The 23003-nt window shown below is 40.1% G+C and overlaps 1 non-coding gene across 1 annotated transcript; it reads left to right on the top strand.

Annotated features, from left to right (window-relative positions):
* Positions 1-22298: 22298 nt before the first annotated feature.
* On the top strand, positions 22299-22402 carry LOC115932502 (U6 spliceosomal RNA). Its single transcript, XR_004068775.1, has one exon. It is a non-coding gene; the product is annotated as a U6 spliceosomal RNA (small nuclear RNA).
* Positions 22403-23003: the final 601 nt, after the last annotated feature.

The raw sequence follows: 23003 nt of genomic DNA, 5'->3' as shown, positions 1-23003 counted from the left end.
TGGAAGCCATATATATGCCTGCTATTGCAAGCACACTTGTGGAGATGTGAGTTGTCCTCACAAACCGCATTTCGGTATCCAGTCTCTTGCTTATTGGTAACTGTAGGCAGCTACTGGAGTGGTGGTGGCAAGAGTCAGCATCCTCATGCCCAGTCACCAAATTCACAGGTGTTAAGAGATAGCAGAAGCAGCGGTAAAAGCGTCATGATCAAGATTTCCTGTTCCCTATGTTGCGGCTACAGCAGTAACTTCATGAGCTCAGTACTTCCAGTGGCAGCCTCCTTTCTTTCTACCACCTTGACTGTGGCAGAGATAGTGCACCTCCCATGATGGGAGTCATTCTGAGAAGTCGACTTGAACATGTGCTGCCAATCCTGATCACAGAATGCCAAACTGGATTTTATGTCAGTAAAATAAAATTGCAGCACTATTTACAATGATGAAAAGTGGGAAACAACCTTAACTGTTTCTTGGTAGAAGAAAGGAAAAGGAACCTGTGGTGTATTCATACAATGGACTACAATATAGCCTAGTAAAATATATGAAATAGGCCAGGCGCGGTAGCTCACACCTGTAATCTCTGCACTTTGGGAGGCCGAGGCGGGTGTATCACCTGAGGTCAGGAGTTCGAGACCAGCCTGGCCAACATGATGAAACCCCATCTACTAAAAATACAAAAAAAAAAATTAGCTGGAGGTGGTGGCACGCACCTGTAATCCCAGCTACTCAAAAGGCTGAGGCAGGAGAATCACTTGAACCTGGGAGGTGGAGGTTGCAGTGAGCCAAGATTGTGCCACTGCATTCCAGCCTGGGCAACAAGAGCAAAACTCCATCTCAAAAAAAAAAAAAATACACACACACACACACACACACACACACACACACACACATATATACATATATATATACATATATATGAAATAGATCAACATATATCAACATACATACATCTCATAAACATACTGAATGAAAAACTTAAATTGTGAAAAAATACGAACAGCATGATTCTATCTGTATGCAAATTATTAGAACGCACAGGGCTAGAAAAACATCCAGAGGTGAGAAAACAAACCCCCAATGGCCAAATCCAGGCCTCAGCCTGTCTTTGTGTGGCAAGAGAGCCACGAATGCTTTTTACAGTTTTGAAAGGTTATAACATTTTTTCTAATTTTAAAAGCAGAATATTCAACAGAGACCTGCAAAGCCTAAAGTATTTACTATCTAGCCCTTTACAGAAAAAGTTGGCAGACTTCTATGTTTTGTGGAGACACATGCATATATTGGAAACATACATGAGAATGATACTTGCTGATTTCTGGATTAGTGGTTACCTCTGGGGAAGGAAAGCAAAGGGAAATATATCCGCATCATTCAGTTTCTTTACAAAAAGAGATTGGAAACAAGTATGGCAAAATGTTAACATCTGTTTTATCTTGGGACTGCATAGGTGTCTGCTATATTACATTTAGTTTGAATGTTTGAAATGCTTTATAATTAAAAGTAACATTTTAAGAAACAAACGAATAAGTGCATGCAAAAATATTGAAGCCAGCAAACAAAAATTGGAATAAGAACATACAAAATTGAAAAGTCACAGAGGCTAATGCTGCTGGAGAAGTGTGGGGAGCTAGAGAAGAGGGATGGAGATTAAGAGGGGTTTCGGGCCTTATGGATGTCCTGTAAGAAAGCGGGGAGCAGGTGGCCGGGCACAGTGGCTCACACCTGTAATCCCAGCACTTTGGGAGGCCGAGGCGGGCGGATCACCTGAGGTCAGGAGTTCAAGACCAGCCTGGCCAACATGGCGAAACCCCGTCTCTACTAAAATATAAAAAAATTATCCAGGCGTGTTGGCAGGCGACTTAATCCCTGCTACTTGGGAGGCAGAGGCAGGAGAATCATTTGAACCCGGGAGGCGGAGGTTGCAGTGAGCCGAGATCGAGCCATTGCACTCAAACTTGGGGGATAAGAGCGAGACTTCTCTCAAAAAAGAAAGAAAGAAAGAAAGAAAGAAAGAAAGAGAGAGAGAGAGAGAGAGAGAGAGAGAGAGAGAGAGAGAGAGAAAGAAAGAAAGAAAGAAAGAAAGAAAGAAAGAAAGAAAGAAAGAAAGAAAAGAAAGAAAAAGAAAGAAAGAAAGAAAGAAAGAAAGAAAGAAAGAAAGAAAGAAAGAAAGAAAGAAAGAAAGTGGAGAGCAGGTGTGGGAATTTCCCCAGCTTTCTGCCATTTTGTAGTTTCCCGGATTACTGTTTTTCTCACTTCTTATCTGCTTCTCCTTAGTGATTAGTTATACAAACCTTATTGTGCTTTTCAAAATACAACTTTTGATTCTCAAACCCAATCAAATTCGAGAAACTAATTAAAGCTGCAGGTGCCTCTGCGCAAGAAGAATGTATGCGCCCACTTCGCAGATGAAGATTTACATAATGAGACTAGAGGAAAGAATGTTCCACCTGGCCCCAGGAATCACAGAATTTCACAGGCTGTGAGCTGCTTCCTTTCACTTTCAGGTGATTTCTCTCTTGGCAGGTATACAGAAAAAACAAACAAACAAACAAAAAACCCTGAGGGGCCAGCCTTTCCCAGCCAATTTCCCCCTCTAGTGAAGTGTAAGGGGAGCATATAGAAGGTGTCAATTTCCCCCCTTTCCAGGACAAACACTGCCTGGAATTCCCTTTTTACCTCCACTAAGGGCTTCTTGTCAGCCCCAAAGTCCCACTCTCACCCTGGACTCTAGTGTTGAGCTGGGAACTACAGCAGCACATTGCCACCTCAGCCTCTTTACTAAAATCACAGAATTGGAAAGAGAAGGAAAATTCTAGTGGGACAAGAGACATGTTTCCCAGATGGCCCAGTTATTTGACAGATGCTGAAAACTTCAATGAGCGCCTTTCTCCCTATGGGATGCATGTGTTCATGAACTACACATCCTGCTGGTCTTGAAAGCTTCTAAAGAAGTTTCCACAAGTCCTTTTGGTACCTTCCTCAGTGTTGAACACTCCTCCCTGTCCGGAACTACTTTATGAATACCAAACGTGGTTGCGTGTTTTGTTTTCTTTTTTTCTTTTCTTTTCTTTTTGTGTGTGTGTTTTTTTTTTTTTTTTGCAATTCCAATCCATAGCCTTTGAGTGCATCATTACTCAAAATGAAGTAGACTCTCTTAATATTCACTTTTCATTACTAAAGCCACTAAAGAGTTAACTCCCTGTGTTTTTCTTCTCTTGGCTTAATAGTCCTCATGCCCCTAGCCATATTTTGTTGCTTTATTTTCATCCTGGTGCCTAGTCCATTGGCCTCTCTCCATACTGTTCATGTTGATCCTAGAACCTGTATGGTGAGGCATTATGTGACAAATTGGGCTTGGTCTGGGAATTTGAAGGCCTGGGTTCTAGTGCCAGCTCTGTCTCTTCCTACCCATGGGAACTTTGGCAAGCTATTTAAAATTTCTGAGCTTCAGTTTCCTCATCCAAATTATTACCAATTCAGATAATAATTGTCCTTACTGGGATACAGTCCAGACTAAATCAGATAACAGAAATAAAGGGGCTTTCTGAACTAAAGAGCATTATATAAGAGTAAGCTATTACTCTAAAGTAAAGGTCTTTCCAGTGCTAAATAAAATAAGCATCAGATCTCTCCTGCTTGTTCACACAGTGATAGACTTGTCTGATTTTGCTCAGCACATTTTTTGAGCCATGGCATATTCCTTCCTCGCAATCAGATTGTGGTTTGCCATGACCCCTCTATTGGAGACAAGATTAGAAGCTGCTAAAACTTATTGTTGGAAAGATTAGAAGTTGTACTATTTAAAGCTGCCCATCAAGGTGATGTATCTTGTCATATATATATATATATATATATATATATATATATATATATACACACACACACACACATATATGCATACACATGTGGCTGGGCTCAGTGGCTCATGCCTGTAATCTCACACTTTGGGAGGCTGAGGTGGGTGGATCATTTGAGATCAGGAGTTCGAGACCAGCTTGGCTAACATGGTGAAACCCCATCTCTACTAAAAATACAAAAAAATTAGCTGGGCATGGTGGCACACACCTGTAGTTCCAGCTACTGGGGGAGGCTGAGACAGGAGAATCACTTGAACCCGGGAGGCAGAGGCTGCAGTGAGCCAAGATCACGCCATTGCACTCTAGCCTGGGTGACAGAGCAAGACTCCGTCTCAAAAAAAAAAAAAAAACATATATATATATATATATATACACACACACACACACATATATGTATAAATATAGTCCTTGCCCACCAATTAACATAACTGTTCTCTTTATCAATAACTGTTTGAGATGTCTATGTATCTCCTTCTCTCCATCTCCATCATTCTCATTTTACTCTAAGCAGACAGCAAATAAAGTCAAGATAAGAACAAGATAAGAGGTTATTCCATGTTTTCCAGTCTAGGGTCTTTCCATGTTTTTGGTGGTTTCCTTAGGAATGTAATTTTTCATGTTTTCATTACATTCATTGGGAAACAGCATTTTAGCCTTTTCGAGGTCCTCTTCTTGGAAGTTCATTCCATCTGCTTTTGTCACCACTTACAGCAGGCCCCATGTCTCCTTTGAGAAGTTGACCATTGACAATATTCAGGTATAATTTCATCTTCGTTCCACTGTGCTGGAGGGACAAATTGTTTTTCCATAACCCTTCTTTTGACATTGACTCTGAAGAGCTTATATCTTATGGGAGCAGAACTTGCCTAATTTCATCTTCTCTTTTCAGGATATTACCATATCAATCTCCAGAGGCTTAAATCCTCAAATTAAAACATAGACTCAAGGGGCTCAGGAGCACTCATATACTCTGTTCATATTAACAATTGAGACTTTTCCTTGAGTCCCCTTTTGGAACAGGATCAAAGGGTCGCCATTCCAACGTCTTTGACTACCACCTAGCATCTGCTTCTAAACACATCCCTGTCAGAGATGAGTACACCTTCTGTATATCCTTTGATGGGATGAAAGGCAGGTAACTTCAGATAGACACGTAACTGCGGAATGAGCAGAAGTTCTAAAAATTCTTAGGCTGGTGCCTCATGAAGAGTAAACAACAAATGTCGTCATGACTGCTCCGAGACCATTTGCTGCAGAATGCATTTACCTAAGCTGCAGAAATTAATGGTGTTTACAGCATTCAAATATACAAGAGTTGTATGCCTTCTTCTCCAAATGTAATTAGGGAGGGAAAAAAGTTGTAAGATTCACAGTTAAATTGTTTTAGGTGGCCATTACTAGTGACCTAAAGAATGTTAGACAATACTTTTTTCTTTGGGCCACCTGTAACTCAATGTATTCCAGAAAGTAGAAATGTAGAAACAGCTAAAAAGAAAAGGCATATTCAGAGGTTCACAAAACAAAACAAAGAAATAAAAAACTCATATTGTCAACCTCCTGATAGAGCAGCCGGCCCAAACTTTGAAAAAGAAAGCTATCACTTATTGAAAGACTGAACATGTCAGTCTTCACCCCTATGTATTAACCACCATCAAGTTTGTCTTGAGGTTATTTGAGCATTCGTAGACTCTGTATATAATAATAATTGGGATCTTTCATTGAATACCTACTATGTGGCAGGCACGTTAGCAACATCATCTTTCTTAATCCTCATGAAAATCATCTAATTTAGGTGATGTCAGCCTCATTTTACAGATGCAGACACTGAGGCTGAGCAAAGCTTGCCCAAACTTCTACAGCTAGACAGTGGATTTGCTGAGATTCAGGACAATTTGACCCCTAATGTCCATGATCATTCCACACTGCCCTTCTACCTCTCTACCCTACTGAGATAATACTATGCAGAAATGTAGTGTTCTTTCTCTGGATTAACTTATAAGCTTTTACAGCACCAGGTCTCAGGCCCTCAATTTTTTCTCTCTACCCTGAAGTACCTGATTTAGCAGCAGACTGTATCCTTGAGCTGCTCAGTCATTGGTGAGTGAGTGAGTGAGTGCTGCAAATAAGAACTAAGTCCTTGTCCTCCTAAGAACTGTATCCGCTCCTTTGCTCAGCCCCTGCCATCACTTCTTATCTCCAGGGATCTAACCTGAGTGAAGGAGAAGAAATGAGGGCATCCATGAGCTAAAAGAAATATGTATAGATAAAATATTCTTTTCATTAGGTCAATTGAATTCCCATTTATTTGTTTTGTTGTGATTTTTTTTGCCATAGCCCCATTGGCCTTCTGATGAAGTACATTGACCCTGTTTTAGTCCACTGGGGCTGCTATAACAAAATATCTTAGATTGGGTAATTTTTTTTTTCTTGAGACAAGGTCTTGCTCTGTCACCCAGGCTGGAGTGGTGCACTGGTGCGATCACGGCTCACTGTAACCTCGACCCCCCTGGCTCAAATGATCTTCCCATCTCAGCCTCCCCCTGAGTAGCTGGGACCACAGGTACATGCCACCACACCTGGTTAATTTTGTAATTTTCTTTCTCTATAGATGGGGTCTCACTGTGTTGCCTAGGCTGGTCTTTAACTGCTAGACTCAAGTGATACTCCCACCTTAGCCTCCCAAGGTGCTGGGATTATGGACGTGAGCCACCATGCCCTGGCAGTTAATTTATAAACAACAGAAATTTATTGCTTACAGTTCTGGGGGCTAAGAAGTCAAGAACAAGGAAGGCACCAGCAGATTTGGTGCCTGGTGAGGGTTCACTCTGCTTCATAGATGGTGTCTTCTAGCTGTGTCCTCACATGGCAGAAGGGGCAAACAAGCTCTCTGGGGCCTCTTTTACAAGGCCACTAATCCCATCCATGAGGGCTCTGCCCTCACGACCTGAACACCTCCTAAAACCCTCACCTGTTAATGCTAGTGCATTGGGCATTAGGTTTCAATATGAATTTGGGGAGGATACAAACATTCAGACTATAGCAGACCTCTTCTCAGAATAATCTTTATAAATGAATACAGTAACATACATAGAATTATGAAGGAAACTGATTATATGAAAAAGTTTATCAAAATTATTTTTAAAATCAACTTTACTATATAGTAATATGTGTGCTTCTTTTGTAACACATTAAATAATAATGATAATTATGGTGGGGCATCGTGGCTCACGCTTGTAATCCCAGCACTTTGGGAGGCCAACGCGGGTGGACCATGAGGTCAGGAGTTCGAGAGCAACCTGACCAACATGGTGAAACCCCATCTCTACTAAAAATACAAAAATTAGCCGAGCATGGTGGCACGCACCTATAATCCCAGGTACTCAGGAGGCTAAGGCAGGAGAATTACTTGAACCCGGGAGGCAGAGGTTGCAGTGAGCCAAGATCACACCACTGCACTCCAGCCTGGGTGACAGAATGAGACTCCATCTCAAAGAATAAAAATAAAAAAACAAAAAATAATGATAATTAAAGACCTAAAATCAGGTGTAATAATAACCATAGTTTCTAAGTAGTGATGAGCAAAATAATATTTAGGTGTCTTTAACACCCTTAATATGATATGAAAATATCTGTGGTTTTCACTGGTGTCAAAGTCCTAGGCACTGCTAATATTATTGTGGTCTCTTGCCTACACTTTTCAAGAACCCCTAAATTTTATCCATGGATCCTTTGGAAGTGGATGGATCTCAAGTTAAGAATCCCTGGCTTAAAGAATAATAAGGCAAGAGGTTCAATTACAGAGCTTGTATTCAAAATAGTCCACCCTATGTTCTCTTGCCTCAAACAATTTAGAATTGTAGCTCCCATAATTTTCATGCTGTTTCTTTGGATCTCTGAATGCTGTGAAAAGACACAGTCTGAGATTTACAGTTGTCTTTGATTAACTATCTCAGTTTAGCCTGTGTTCTGGGGGCATGTTTAATGAAACTAGCAGCCAGTTGTCTTCATTTCCTACCAAATTTTTATTACTGCTATTCAAATATTCCAATCCTGCCTGGCCCTGATTTTTCAGCTCAGCCTCCAACTTCCTGAAGGGGTCATTTAGAAAGCAGGTAGGGTCTGTATCCCCCTGACAAAGAGGCAGTGCTGGGCCCCAGAAACAAATTTAGGATCTGAGATGAGAAGGCCCAGACTTGAATTCTAGCTCCACCAGCTGCTCTTACAGGCTGCACAACTTTCTGCAAGACTCTTCGAGTCTCAGTTTTCTCATCTGTAAAACGGACACATTAGGAGTACATATCTCACAAAACTGTTGTCAGGAATCAAGCACATGCAGATACATAGTACATAGTAGCTGGCTATTAGTATTAGCAGCCCACTCTGAGCCTCAGTTTTCTCATCTGTGAAAGTGGAAATATAAACACTGTGTTATACTGGCAAGTTGAATGTACAGTGTTCCCTCCCCGATGGGCATATAACAAAACAACCTTTCCCCTTTCTCCAGGAGCTGGGGAAATTTTTTTTTTTTTTTTTTTTTTTTTTTTTTTTTTTTTTTTTTTGTAAAGTAAGGATGAGGTTTTAGAGCATTATAGAGAAGGAGGGGAGAGGGTGGATGAATGAGGTTTGGGGGAGGGAGCAGAGAGTCATTTATTGCTGTAAGCCTCTGATTCCTCAAAGCCTCTCTGAGGACTGGCTACATTAGCATCACTGGAAGAGCTTACTAAAAAGATTTTCAGCTGGGCCCAGTGGCTCATGCCTGAAATTCCAACAACTCAGGAAGCTTTTGGGAGGATCACTTGAGCCCAGGAGTTTGAGGCCAGCAGGGATAACACAGCAGGACCCTCATCTCTAAAAAAAGTTTTTAATTGAAAAAAATATATATTTTCAGATTCCTACCCTAGTGATCATGATTCCTGAGCCCATTCCTCAAAGTAGGGGCTAGTACTTTAGAAACCAAATCTGTGGTCCTTAACCAAAGTTGATCCCACTTTAACCCCAAGGGCCTTGTAGAAATGGACATAAGGTATTTTTTTTTTTTTTTTTTTTTGTCAGAAGGAGGGACACTTAGTGGGCAGGGCCAGTGCTAAATGCCATGTATATTAGTCAGGGTTCTCTAAAGGCACAGAACTAATAGGATAGATGTATATATGAAAGGGAGTTTATTAAGAAGTATTGACTCACACAATCACAAGATGAGGTGCCACAATAGACCGTCCGCAAGCTGAGAAGCAAGGAAGCTAGTCCGAGTCCCAAAATCTCAAAAGTAGGGAAGTGAAGCCTTCAGTCTGTGGCTGAAGGCCCGAGAGCCCCTGGCAAACCACTGGTGTAAGTCCAAGAGTCCAAAAGCTGAAGAATATGGAGTGCGATGTTCGAGAGCAGGAAGCATCCGGCACCACAAGAGAAAGGTGAAGGCCAGAAGACTTGCAAGTCTGCTCATTCCACCTTCTACTGTCTGCTTTTTCTAGCCGCGCTGGCAGGGGAGGGGATTGTGCCCACCCAGATTGAGGGTGGGTTTGCCTCTCCCAATCCACTGACTCAAATGTTAATCTCCTTTGGCAGCACCCTAACAGACACACCCAGAAGCAATACTTTGCATCCTTCATTCGGATCAAGCTGACACTCAACATTAACCATCACACCATGCAATGAGCAGGATAGCCCCACACAATGAATAATTGTTCCACCCAAAATGCCAACAGTTCCTAAAATTGTCTACCCACCCTTAAAATGGTACTTTCATTGAAAAGCTGAAGGATAAGTTTTGCTCATAAGGAACTAACTGCAGCTATTTAGCAAATATACCACAACCCACCCATCTAAAAGAGAGCTGTCCTCTTGAACAGAGTCCCCTTGCGAAGCTGCACTCGTATTCCATATATACTTGCAGTAATTTTAACCTTTAAAAAGGTTTTTCTTTTGGAATTAACCACTCTACTCCCCAATAATTGTTACAGCTTTCTGTTTTTTGTTTGTTTGTTTCGTTTTGTTTTGTTTTTTGTTTTTTGTTTTAATTTATCTCAATAGCTAGCAATTATCATGCTTTTGGGATGGTTTAATTTTGGGAAATATTCAAACCCCATTCCAAACACCAAAGATAAGACTGGTGACACTGTTTACAGTCCAAATGAAATATGTCTAAAAAGTGACAAGATAATTTTTGTTTTCCCCTCCTGCAGCATGTAAACTTGCTGAGATGTGGAAAAATCTGGAGAAACAGTATTAAATGATGATCCAAAAGTTTATTAGCTCTTGAAATCATCAAGATTCGGCTATACTTACTGTTGGGGTTAGAATGACCACCAAGTAGACACATTATAGTTAGTTTTTTAAATTTTTAAAATTTATATACCCTGGGATTTCCTGGTTTTCCCATAATTACCATGTACTACTTTTATAACAGGGGGAAATCGATTCAAATCTTAAAGTAATAATATTTTTCTCAGTGTGTTCCATTCTTTCTTTCCCACCCTCCTCTCCTCCACCTTCCAGAAGGGGACATACCATCATGATAGCTTGCATTACCTACCACACACCACCATAGGAGAATGGCTTAATAAAGGAGCACACATCTGCTCACTGTGTTGTTATCCAGCCGTTAACATGATCATTTTGAAGACTGTGCAGAAACATGGGAGCACGTATGTTTAAGACAGAATGCAACAGAAAAATTCAGACTATAAAATGTTATTTACCGGGCCAGGCGTGGTGGCTCATGCCTGTAATCCCAGCACTTTGGGAGGCTGAGGCGGGCAGATCACAAGGTCAGGAGATCGAGACCATCCTGTCTAACACAGTGAAACCCCGTCTCTACTAAAATACAAATAATTAGCCGGGCGTGGTGGTGGGCGCCTGTAGTCCCAGCTACTCAGGAGGCTGAGGCAGGAGAATAGCATGATCCCGGAAGGCGGAGCTTGCAGTGAGCCTAGATCATGCCACTGCACTCCAGCCTGGGTGACAGAGCGAGACTCCATCTCAAAAAAAAATAAAAATAAAAATAAATAAATAAATAAATAGATATTATTTACCTAATGGTTGCAATCATGTGGAAAAATATGCATATGCATAAGTAGTCTTCAATGATACTAACCAAAATTTAAAATATTATTAATAGGTTGTGGAGATTATGGGTGGTTTTCTTGTTATCAAAATTGTCCTGAATATTTTATATCATCCTTTTACTTATATTTTGAATGTAAAAGGGAGATACCTGTGTTCATTATATTTATTCCAATTATTCCAATAAAGCATTTTTGCCATTTAAAAAATGCCCAGTGACTGATAACTCAGTATTAAATTGGAAAATACAATGTGATGATTATGTGGATTCATTTTATGCAAAAATCATAATAAGTTAGTGAAACATATACTGTAAAACCTTCTACTTTACCTACCATGGAAAACAACATTCTCTTTTCTTTCAGCGTATCTGGGGACTGAGTGTTTGTGGAGTACTTTTACATGTTACATTTATCAATCTTTGAAAAATAAACAAAATGATTGAAAATAAAGATGCAAGATTTTTCCTATTTTTTGTTTGTTTTCCCCTTGAGGACTTTAAACAATCCACGTGAAAAAGTAGAAGCAAACATGACTGTCTTTGAAAAGATCAAAGCCCAAATCAAATTATGATTTGTTCTCAATATTATAAGAAGTGTGGTTTAGGGCCGGGCATGGTGGCTTTTGGGGCCGGGCGTGGTGGCTCATGCCTGTAATTCCACACTTTGGGAGGCCGAAGCGGGTGGATCACCTGAGGTCAGGAGTTTGAGACCAGCCTGACCAACATGGAGAAACCCCGTCTCTACTAAAAAAATACTTAGCCGGGCGTGGTGGCACATGCCTGTAATCCCGGCTATTCGAGAGGCTGAGGCAGGAGAATTGCTTGAACCTGGGAGTCAGAGGTTGCAGTGAGGTGAGATCGCGTCACTGCACTCCAGCCTGGGCGACAGAGCGAGATTCCATCTCAAAGAAAAAAAAAAAAAGAAAGGAAAAGAAAAAGAAGCGTGGTTTAATTACAAAGAAAAAAAAACAATGATTTATGATTTCCATTTTCCAAATTATCACTATCTTTTTTCATGATTCTGTGATCTTAGAGTAACACAAACTTTTGGCTTTTATTTTTCTCTGCTGTGACTACAAGTAAGTAGAAATGCATGTCCTTTTAATGTGATTTACTATTTGGAAAGAGTCATATGGTAATACATCTATAACAAGAGAGATATGTGCCAGTCCCACGTTTTGTTGCTAAAAACCTCATTACCACAGGTAGAGAAAATATTCGGGATGAGGGAATGAGTCCAGAATATAGATTACCTCCCTGTCATGCCCTTGCAAACCACTGACCACTTTCCACCTAACTCCAACTGGCATGTCCTCAGCCTCTTCACAAGGTGGAGAAGAGGTGATAACTTCTACTTCAGCACAGGTCCCTACTCATCAGAGACCTCAGGTGGAACCTCTTTCCCCCTAGTTGCCACCACCCTGACCCAACTGCAAACCAACTGGTATTTCCCCGAGTGCCTTCCATGCCCAAGAAGCCTGTGTAAAAAGGTACTTTCTTGCCAGGCATGGTGGCTCATGCCTGTAATCCCAGCACTTTGGGAGGCAAAGGCAGATGGATCTCTTTAGGCCAGGAGTTCGAGACCAGCCTGTACAATATGGCAAAACCCCATCTGTACTAAAAATACAAAACTTAGCCGGGTTTGGTGGTGCGTGCCTGTAATACCAGCTACTCAGGTGGCTGAGGCAGGAGGATTGCTTGAGACCAGAGGTTGCAGTGAGCCAAGACTGAGCAACTGCACTCCAGCCTGGGCAACAGAGCGAGACTCTGTCTTTAAAAAAATAATAATATATATATATAATCTCATACAAATTTTATAAAATTTAAAAAGATGCTTTCTTTACTCATTCATTCATTCACTCACTCAACAAACATTTATAGAGCACTTACCGCATGCCTTGTCATATTGGATCCAGGTTTCCTGGACTTTTTATTCTGCCTAAAATTCCAGTAGTTTTAACCTTTAAATTTGTTGTTTTTTGTAATTGACCAGCCCACCTCCCAAAAATCATATGCAATTCGTAGGGCTGTCACTAAGAAAAATGATACCAAAAATGTAAAAACAGAATTCAGTAACAAAATGAATATTTACCTAGAATTTAGAAAACACAACAAAGTACATATTTTCGAAAGCTGAAATACCACAAACATTAGAAAATCCATTAAAATGACATAATATTTATATTAATTAACTGCTTCACACATATCTACAACATTTTTCTTTTTCTTTTTCTTTTTTGAGACAGAGTTTTACTCTTGTAACCCAGGCTAGAGTGCAGTGGCGTGATCTCAGCTTACTGCAACCTCCACCTCCTGGGCTCAAGCAGTTCTCCTGCCTGAGCCTCTCAAGTAGCTGGGACTACAGGCATGCACCACTGTACCCAGCTAATTTTTGTATTTTTTTGAAGAGACAGGGCTTTACCATGTTTACCATGTTGGCCAGGCTGGTCTTGTACTCCTGGCCTCAAGTGATCTGCCCGCCTTGGCCTCCCAAAGTGCTGGGTTTACAGGTGTGTGCCACCGTGCTGGGCTCATTTTTCTTTCTTTTTAAGCTGCATATTCTTCGATTATCTCTTCCTATAACAATAATTTTACAATAGACATCTCCATAGAGAAAATAGAAAGATAAATCAATCTTTCCTCTAGCATCATTAATCAAATTTTTATTATTATTAATGACAGTTTAGAAAAGTATTTTCAACATCAAAGTTCTTTATTATTAATATCACGTAATTCTTTACGAAAATAAGAAGAACATTATCAAGTATCTTTCATATATAACCTGCAATATTGAGAAGAATTCTCCACAGATCAGCTTCTGGTTCTGTACATTTCAACTTTGTTTCTCCTCCATTACTCACATACTTCCAATGATGAGTACCAAGGGACACATTCATATCAGGATATAAACTCTAGGCCAGCAATTCCATCACATGTACCAGGTAAAATGGCACAGTGAGTGGTAGAGAATTTCTGCCAGCCATTCCTATCCTTGGCAGGTAACAATAACATAATTATACCCCTAGGTGACCGCAAATAACATAGATATATTCCACTAAACTTTAGCTAAATGTATCCCCATTTCAAATTCCCCTTAGCCTGATCCCCAAAATTCCTGCAGCCGGAGGGAGGAGCCAAGATGGCCGAATAGGAACAGCTCCGGTCTACAGCTCCCAGCGTGAGCGACGCAGAAGACAAGTGATTTCTGCATTTCCATCTGAGGTACCGGGTTCATCTCACTAGGGAGCGCCAGACAGTGGGCGCAGGTCAGTGGGTGTGCGCACCATGTGCGAGCCGAAGCAGGGCGAGGCATTGCCTCGCTTGGGAAGCGCAAGGGGTCAGGGAGTTCCCTTTCCGAGTCAAAGAAAGGGGTGACGGATGCACCTGGAAAATCGGATCACTCCCACCCGAATATTGCGCTTTTCCGACAGGCTTAAAAAACGGCACACCATGAGATTATATCCCGCACCTGGCTCGGAGGGTCCTACACCCACAGAGTCTCGCTGATTGCTAGCACAGCAGTCTGAGATCAAACTGCAAGGCGGCAGCGAGGCTGGGGGAGGGGCGCCCGCCATTGCCCAGGCTTGCTTACTTAAACAAAGCAGCCTGGAAGCTCGAACTGGGTGGAGCCCACCACAGCTCAAGGAGGCCTGCCTGCCTCTGTAGGCTCCACCTCTGGGGGCAGGGCACAGACAAACAAAAAGACAGCAGTAACCTCTGCAGACTTAAATGTCCCTGTCTGACAGCTTTGAAGAGAGCAGTGGTTCTCCCAGCACGCAGCCGGAGATCTGAGAATGGGCAGACTGCCTCCTCAAGTGGGTCCCTGACCCCTGACCCCCGAGCAGCCTAACTGGGAGGGACCCCCCAGCAGGGGCACACTGACACCTCACACGGCCGGGTACTCCAACAGACCTGCAGCTGAGGATCCTGTCTGTTAGAAGGAAAACTAACAAACAGAAAGGACATCCACACCAAAAACCCATCTGTACATCACCATCATCAAAGACCAAAAGTAGATAAAACCACAAACATGGGGAAAAAACAGAACAGAAAAACTGGAAACTCTAAAAAGCAGACCGCCTCTCCTCCTCCAAAGGAACGCAGTTCCTCACCAGCAATGGAGCAAAGCTGGATGGAGAATGACTTTGACGAGCTGAGAGAAGAAGGCTTCAGACGATCAAATTACTCTGAGCTACGGGAGGACATTCAAACCAAAGGCGAAGAAGTTGAAAACTTTGAAAAAAATTTAGAAGAATGTATAACTAGAATAACCAATACAGAGAAGTGCTTAAAGGAGCTGATGGAGCTAAAAACCAAGGCTCGAGAACTACGTGAAGAATGCAGAAGCCTCAGGAGCCGATGCAATCAACTGGAAGAAAGGGTATCAGCGATGGAAGATGAAATGAAGCGAGAAGGGAAGTTTACAGAAAAAAGAATAAAAAGAAATGAGCAAAGCCTCCAAGAAATATGGGACTATGTGAAAAGACCAAATCTACATCTCACTGGTGTACCTGAAAGTGATGGGGAGAATGGAACCAAGTTGGAAAACACTCTGCAGGATATTATCCAGGAGAACTTCCCCAATCTAGCAAGGCAGGACAATGTTCAGATTCAGGAAATACAGAGAACACCACAAAGATACTCCTCGAGAAGAGCAACTCCAAGACACATAATTGTCAGATTCACCAAATTTGAAATGAAGGAAAAAATGTTAAGGGCAGCCAGAGAGAAAGGTCGGGTTACCCACAAAGGGAAGCCCATCAGACTAACAGCAGATCTCTCCGCAGAAACTCTACAAGCCAGAAGAGAGTGGGGGCCAATATTCAACATTCTTAAAGAAAAGAATTTTCAACCCAGAATTTCATATCCAGCCAAACTAAGCTTCATAAGTGAAGGAGAAATAAAATACTTTACAGACAAGCAAATGCTGAGAGATTTTGTCACCACCAGGCCTGCCCTAAAAGAGCTCCTGAAGGAAGCACTAAACATGGAAAGGAACAACTGGTACCAGCCGCTGCAAAATCATGCCAAAATGTAAACACCATCAAGACTAGGAAGAAACTGCATCAACTAATGAGCAAAATAACCAGCTAACATCATAATGACAGGATCAAATTCACACATAACAATATTAACTTTAAATGTAAATGGACTAAATGCTCCAATTAAAAGACACAGACTGGCAAATTGGATAAAGAGTCAAGACCCATCAGTGTGCTGTATTCAGGAAACCCATCTCACGTGCAGAGACACACATAGGCTCAAAATAAAAGGATGGAGGAAGATCTACCAAGCAAATGGAAAACAAAAAAAGGCAGGGGTTGCAATCCTAGTCTCTGATAAAACAGACTTTAAACCAACAAAGATCAAAAGAGACAAAGAAGGCCATTACATAATGGTAAAGGGATCAATTCAACAAGAAGAGCTAACTATCCTAAATATATATGCACCCAATACAGGAGCACCCAGATTCATAAAGCAAGTCCTGAGTGACCTACAAAGAGACTTAGACTCCCACACAATAATAATGGGAGACTTTAACACCCCACTGTCAAAATTAGACAGATCAACGAGACAGAAAGTCAACAAGGATACCCAGGAATTGAACTCAGCTCTGCACCAAGCAGACCTAATAGACATCTACAGAACTCTCCACCCCAAATCAACAGAATATACATTATTTTCAGCACCACACCACACCTATTCCAAAATTGACCACATACTTGGAAGTAAAGCTCTCCTCAGCAAATGTAAAAGAACAGAAATTATAACAAACTATCTCTCAGACCACAGTGCAATCAAACTAGAACTCAGGATTAAGAAACTCACTCAAAACTGCTCAACTACATGGAAACTGAACAACCTGCTCCTGAATGACTACTGGGTACATAACGAAATGAAGGCAGAAATAAAGATGTTCTTTGAAACCAACGAGAACAAAGACACAACATACCAGAATCTCTGGGACACATTCAAAGCAGTGTGTAGAGGGAAATTTATAGCACTAAATGCCCACAAGAGAAAGCAGGAAAGATCCAAAATTGACACCCTAACATCACAATTAAAAGAACTAGAAAAGCAAGAGCAAACACATTCAAAAGCTAGCAGAAGGCAAGAAATAACTAAAATCAGAGCAGAACTGAAGGAAATAGAGACACAAAAAACCCTTCAAAAAATTAATGAATCCAGGAGCTGGTTTTTTGAAAGGATCAACAAAATTGATAGACCGCTAGCAAGACTAATAAAGAAAAAAAGAGAGAAGAATCAAATAGATGCAATAAAAAAATGATAAAGGGGATATCACCACCGATCCCAAAGAAATACAAACTACCATCAGAGAATACTACAAACACCTCTACGCAAATAAACTAGAAAATCTAGAAGAAATGGATAAATTCCTCGACACATACACTCTCCCAAGACTAAACCAGGAAGCAGTTGAATCTCTGAATAGACCAATAACAGGATCTGAAATTGTGGCAATAATCAATAGCTTACCAACTAAAAAGAGTCCAGGACCAGATGGATTCACAGCCAAATTCTACCAGAGGTACAAGGAGGAACTGGTACCATTCCTTCTGAAACTATTCCAATCAATAGAAAAAGAGGGAATCCTCCCTAACTCTTTTTATGAGGCCAGCATCATTCTGATACCAAAGCCGGGCAGAGACACAACAAAAAAAGAGAATTTTAGACCAATATCCTTGATGAACATTGATGCAAAAATCCTCAATAAAATACTGGCAAACCGAATCCAGCAGCACATCAAAAAGCTTATCCACCATGATCAAGTGGGCTTCATCCCTGGGATGCAAGGCTGGTTCAATATACGCAAATCAATAAATGTAATCCAGCATATAAACAGAGCCAAAGACAAAAACCACATGATTATCTCAATAGATGCAGAAAAAGCCTTTGACCAAATTCAACAACCCTTCATGCTAAAAACTCTCAATAAATTAGGTATTGATGGGAAGCATTTCAAAATAATAAGAGCTATCTATGACAAACCCACAGCCAATATCATACTGAATGGGCAAAAACTGGAAGCATTCCCTTTGAAAACTGGCACAAGACAGGGATGCCCTCTCTCACCACTCCTATTCAACATAGTGTTGGAAGTTCTGGCCAGGGCAATTAGGCAGGAGAAGGAAATAAAGGGTATTCAATTAGGAAAAGAGGAAGTCAAATTGTCCCTGTTTGCAGACGACATGATTGTATATCTAGAAAACCCCATTGTCTCAGCCCAAAATCTCCTTAAGCTGATAAGCAACTTCAGCAAAGTCTCAGGATACAAAATCAATGTACAAAAATCACAAGCATTCTTATACACCAACAACAGACAAACAGAGAGCCAAATCATGAGTGAACTCCCATTCACAATTGCTTCAAAGAGAATAAAATACCTAGAAATCCAACTTACAAGGGATGTGAAGGACTTCTTCAAGGAGAACTACAAACCACTGCTCAATGAAATAAAAGAGGATACAAAGAAATGGAAGAACATTCCATGCTCATAGGTAGGAAGAATCAATATCATGAAAATGGCCATACTGCCCAAGGTAAGTTATAGATTCAATGCCATCCCCATCAAGCTACCAATGACTTTCTTCACAGAACTGGAAAAACTACTTTAAAGTTCATATGGAACCAAAAAAGAGCCCGCATCGCCAAGTCAATCCTAAGCCAAAAGAACAAAGCCGGAGGCATCACGCTACCTGACTTCAAACTATACTGCAAGGCTACAGTAACCAAAACAGCATGGTACTGGTACCAAAACAGAGATATAGATCAATGGAACAGAACAGAGCCCTCAGAAATAACGCCACATATCTACAACTATCTGATCTTTGACAAACCTGAGAAAAACAAGCAATGGGGAAAGGATTCCCTGTTTAATAAATGGTGCTGGGAAAACTGGCTAGCCATATGTAGAAAGCTGAAACTGGATCCCTTCCTTACACCGTATACAAGAATTAATTCAAGATGGATTAAAGACTTAAACGTTAGACCTAAAACCATAAAAACCCTAGAAGAAAACCTAGGCATTACCATTCAGGACATTGGCATGGGCAAGGACTTCATGTCTAAAACACCAAAAGCAATGGCAACAAAAGACAAAATTGACAAATGGGATCTAATTAAATTAAAGAGCTTCTGCACAGCAAAAGAAACTACCATCAGAGTGAACAGGCAACCTACAAAATGGGAGAAAATTTTCGCAACCTACTCATCTGACAAAGGGCTAATATCCAGAATCTACAATGAACTCAAACAAATTTACAAGAAAAAAACAAACAACCCCATCAACAAGTGGGCGAAGGACATGAACAGACACTTCTCAAAAGAAGACATTTATGCAGCCAAAAAACACATGAAAAAATGCTCATCATCACTGGCCATCAGAGAAATGCAAATCAAAACCACAATGAGATACCATCTCACACCAGTTAGAATGGCAATCATTAAAAAGTCAGGAAACAGCAGGTGCTGGAGAGGATGTGGAGAAATAGGAACACTTTTACACTGTTGGTGGGACTGTAAACTAGTTCAACCATTGTGGAAGTCAGTGTGGCGATTCCTCAGGGATCTAGAACTGGAAATACCATTTGACCCAGCCATCCCATTACTCGGTATATACCCAAAGGACTATAAATCATGCTGCTATAAAGACACATGCACACGTATGTTTATTGCGGCATTATTCACAATAGCAAAGACTTGGAACCAACCCAAATGTCCAATGATGATAGACTGGATTAAGAAAATGTGGCACATATACACCGTGGAATACTATGCAGCCATAAAAAATGATGAGTTCATGTCCTTTGTAGGGACATGGATAAAATTGGAAATCATCATTCTCAGTAAACTATCGCAAGAACAAAAAACCAAACGCCGCATATTCTCACTCATGGGTGGGAATTGAACAATGAGATCACATGGACACAGGGAGGGGAATATCACACTCTGGGGACTGTTGTGGGGTGGGGGGAGGGGGGAGGGATAGCATTGGGAGATATACCTAATGCTAGATGACGAGTTAGTGGGTGCAGAGCACCAGCATGGCACATGTATACATATGTAACTAAGCTGCACAATGTGCACATGTACCCTAGAACTTAAAGTATAATAAAAAATAAAAATAAAAAAAAAATTCCTGCAGCCACTCAGATGCCATTCAACAAGAAGGAGGAGGGTGATGAAGATGTCTAAATGGAAAGAGACAATGGCCTTAACCATTTACAAATTTTGCAAAAACAAGACAAAATGAACACATTCCAAAGGCCCATCCTAGGACTTTGGGAGGGGCCATCTATGTGATGGGCCCTGAAACTTAAGCCTCATTTGCTTTATGGTAAATATGCCACTCCTGATTGTATAACTTCGAGTAAGTCACTTCATTTGTCTATTCTAACTGCTCACTTATAAAAGGCTTAATTCTACCAATTCATTCATTCATTCGTTGATTCAACAAATAGGTACTGAATGTGTGCCAGGTCCTGTGCTAGGTACTAGCATCTGGATATTAGGTACTATGGATACAACTATGAACATCACACCACCACTTTTCTCAAGGATTTAAAGAAGGATACAAGAAAATTAACAATTACAATGCAAATAGGAAGTACTATGCTGGGAGAAGTCCAAGTTCTCATGAAAGGCTAGAAAGGAATCAAGTATGATAATTAGGTTTCAGCCTGAATAACTAGATGGTTACTAGCATCATTCTCTCTGAGATCTGGAAGACTGGAAGGGGTGCTGGCTTGTAGGGGAAGATGATTAAGTTTGGGGTATCTCGAGTTGTCAGCAGAGTGTAGTAGTCAAAGGCCTAGTCTCTGTTATCAAGGTGCCAATGAGACCAACTGTGTGACCATAGGCAAGTTGCTTAACTTCTCTGCCTCAATATCCTGAGCTGTAAAGCAAGAAAGTAATAGTAACTATCTCAAAGAGCTGTTGGGAGGAATGAAATGAGATAATACATGTGAAGTATTAGGGAGAAAATGCTTGCAACATAGAAAACATTCCATAAACATTTTTATACTATTACACTGTTCTTTAGGCAGTTGGATACATTGTCTGTGATGGTTTATTTTAGGTGTCAACTTGACTAGATTAAAGATATCCAGAAAGTTGCTAAAACATTATTTCTGAACCAATTTTACAAAATAGCAATTCATAGGACTATGTTTTGATAGATAGATAGATAGATAGATAGATAGATAGATAGATAGATAGACAGACAGACAGATGATAGGCAAGAAAAATTCTTCCATACAGTAGGATGCTGACTAATAAATGTACAAAAATATAATATTAGAAAATTGCCATTGGAAAAGGGATATTTACATAGTCTCAATATATTTTCTCTCAAAATGCTTGTTTATTACAAAGGGAAAACAAAAACTTTTCCCTTTGTAAGTGAATCTGTAGATGCCACTTAACCAGCAATTAAAATTAAGATCAACAGTAATGGGACACCTCAAAGTGTCTCCTGATATGATACATTGACAAAAACACAATCTCAGTTCTGTGATATTCTTGCCAAAAATACATTACTGAATCTACTCATAAGGAATATCAGACGAATATAAACCTAGAGACTTTATACAAAATAACTGTGCTATAAAAATATCTACGTCATGGAAGACAAGGAATAACTGAGGAACTAGTTCCAGATTGAAGAAAACTAAAGAAACAAAACAGTTAAATGTGACACATGATCCTGGATGGATTCTGGACCAGATTAAAAAATATATTTTATTTATTGACTAATTGATTGCTATAAATAACATTATTGAACCATTGGTGAAATTCGAATGGGATCTGTGGATTAGATGGTATTGCATAAATGTTAATTTCCTGATTCTGATGGCAGTACTGTGACTATGTATGAAAGCACCCTTATCTTGTAGAAAATACACACTGAAATATTTAGGGACAGCGAGCATCATGCCTGCAACTTTCCATTAATTCAGAAAAAATACTAATATATTTACTTAAAAAGAATTATTTTAAAAAACATATTACAGAGAGTTTAATTTATTCAAAGAAAATTAGAATCAACTAATCAGAAGGAAGAGGAGAATGCATTATGTATATATAAATATTAATTATATATAATATATAGAAATATTAATTACATATATAAATATTAATTATATATAATATATAGAAATATTAATTACATATATTATATATAAATATATATTTAAAGAGATTATAAAGCAAATGTAAATAATTGGGGAATCTGAGTGAAAACTATATAAGAGGTCTTTTTACTTTTCCTGCAACTTTCCTGTATGAAATTACTTCTAAATGAAAAATATAAAAACAAAACAGCTGGATCCACATGTCAAAATAATATATATATAACATATTAAATGCTTACTTTGGCAACACATATACTAAAATTGGAATGATATGGAGATTAGCATTGTCCCTGGTCAAGGATGACACACAAATTCATGGAGATATATATATATATAATTTTTTTTTTGAGACAGAGTCTGGCTCTGTCTCCCAGGCTGGGGTGCAGTGGCACAATCTTGGCTCATTGCAACCTCCGTCTCCCCAATTCAACTGATTATCCTGCCTCAGCCTCCCAAGTAGCTGGGATTACAGGCACCCACCACCATGCCCAGCTAATTTTTGTATTTTTAGTGCAGATGGGGTTTCACCATATTGGTCAGGCTGGTCTCGAACTCCTGATGTCAGGTGATCCACCCGATTCGGTCTCCCAAAGTGCAGGGACTACAGGCATGAGCCACTGTGCCCGGCCTGCATTTTATATTTTTTAGAAAGAAAAAGAAAAAAAAATACATTAAGGAGTAGGTTGTCCACTTAATCAAACAAGTCTACTTTAAATACTACTACATCTAGCTCATTAACTACTTCGAGTAGTAAGAGATGTCAAGAAAACCCATTCATGAAGGATTTTAACGTAATTATAATGATCAGTGTAAAAGTATTGTTCCCCTCTTGACCAGTTCTTAATCATACAGAACTTCTCTAAGAACACTTCTAGAGTATTAAGTGGGCTCTATACCAATTTCTACTGATCAGCCATGTCAATTAGCCCTAAGCTA

The sequence above is a fragment of the Gorilla gorilla genome, chromosome X (assembly GCF_029281585.2).
Source record: "Gorilla gorilla gorilla isolate KB3781 chromosome X, NHGRI_mGorGor1-v2.1_pri, whole genome shotgun sequence".
In the NCBI taxonomy this organism is placed as follows: Eukaryota; Metazoa; Chordata; class Mammalia; order Primates; family Hominidae; genus Gorilla; species Gorilla gorilla.
This window is presented reverse-complemented; position numbering and strand designations above follow the sequence as displayed.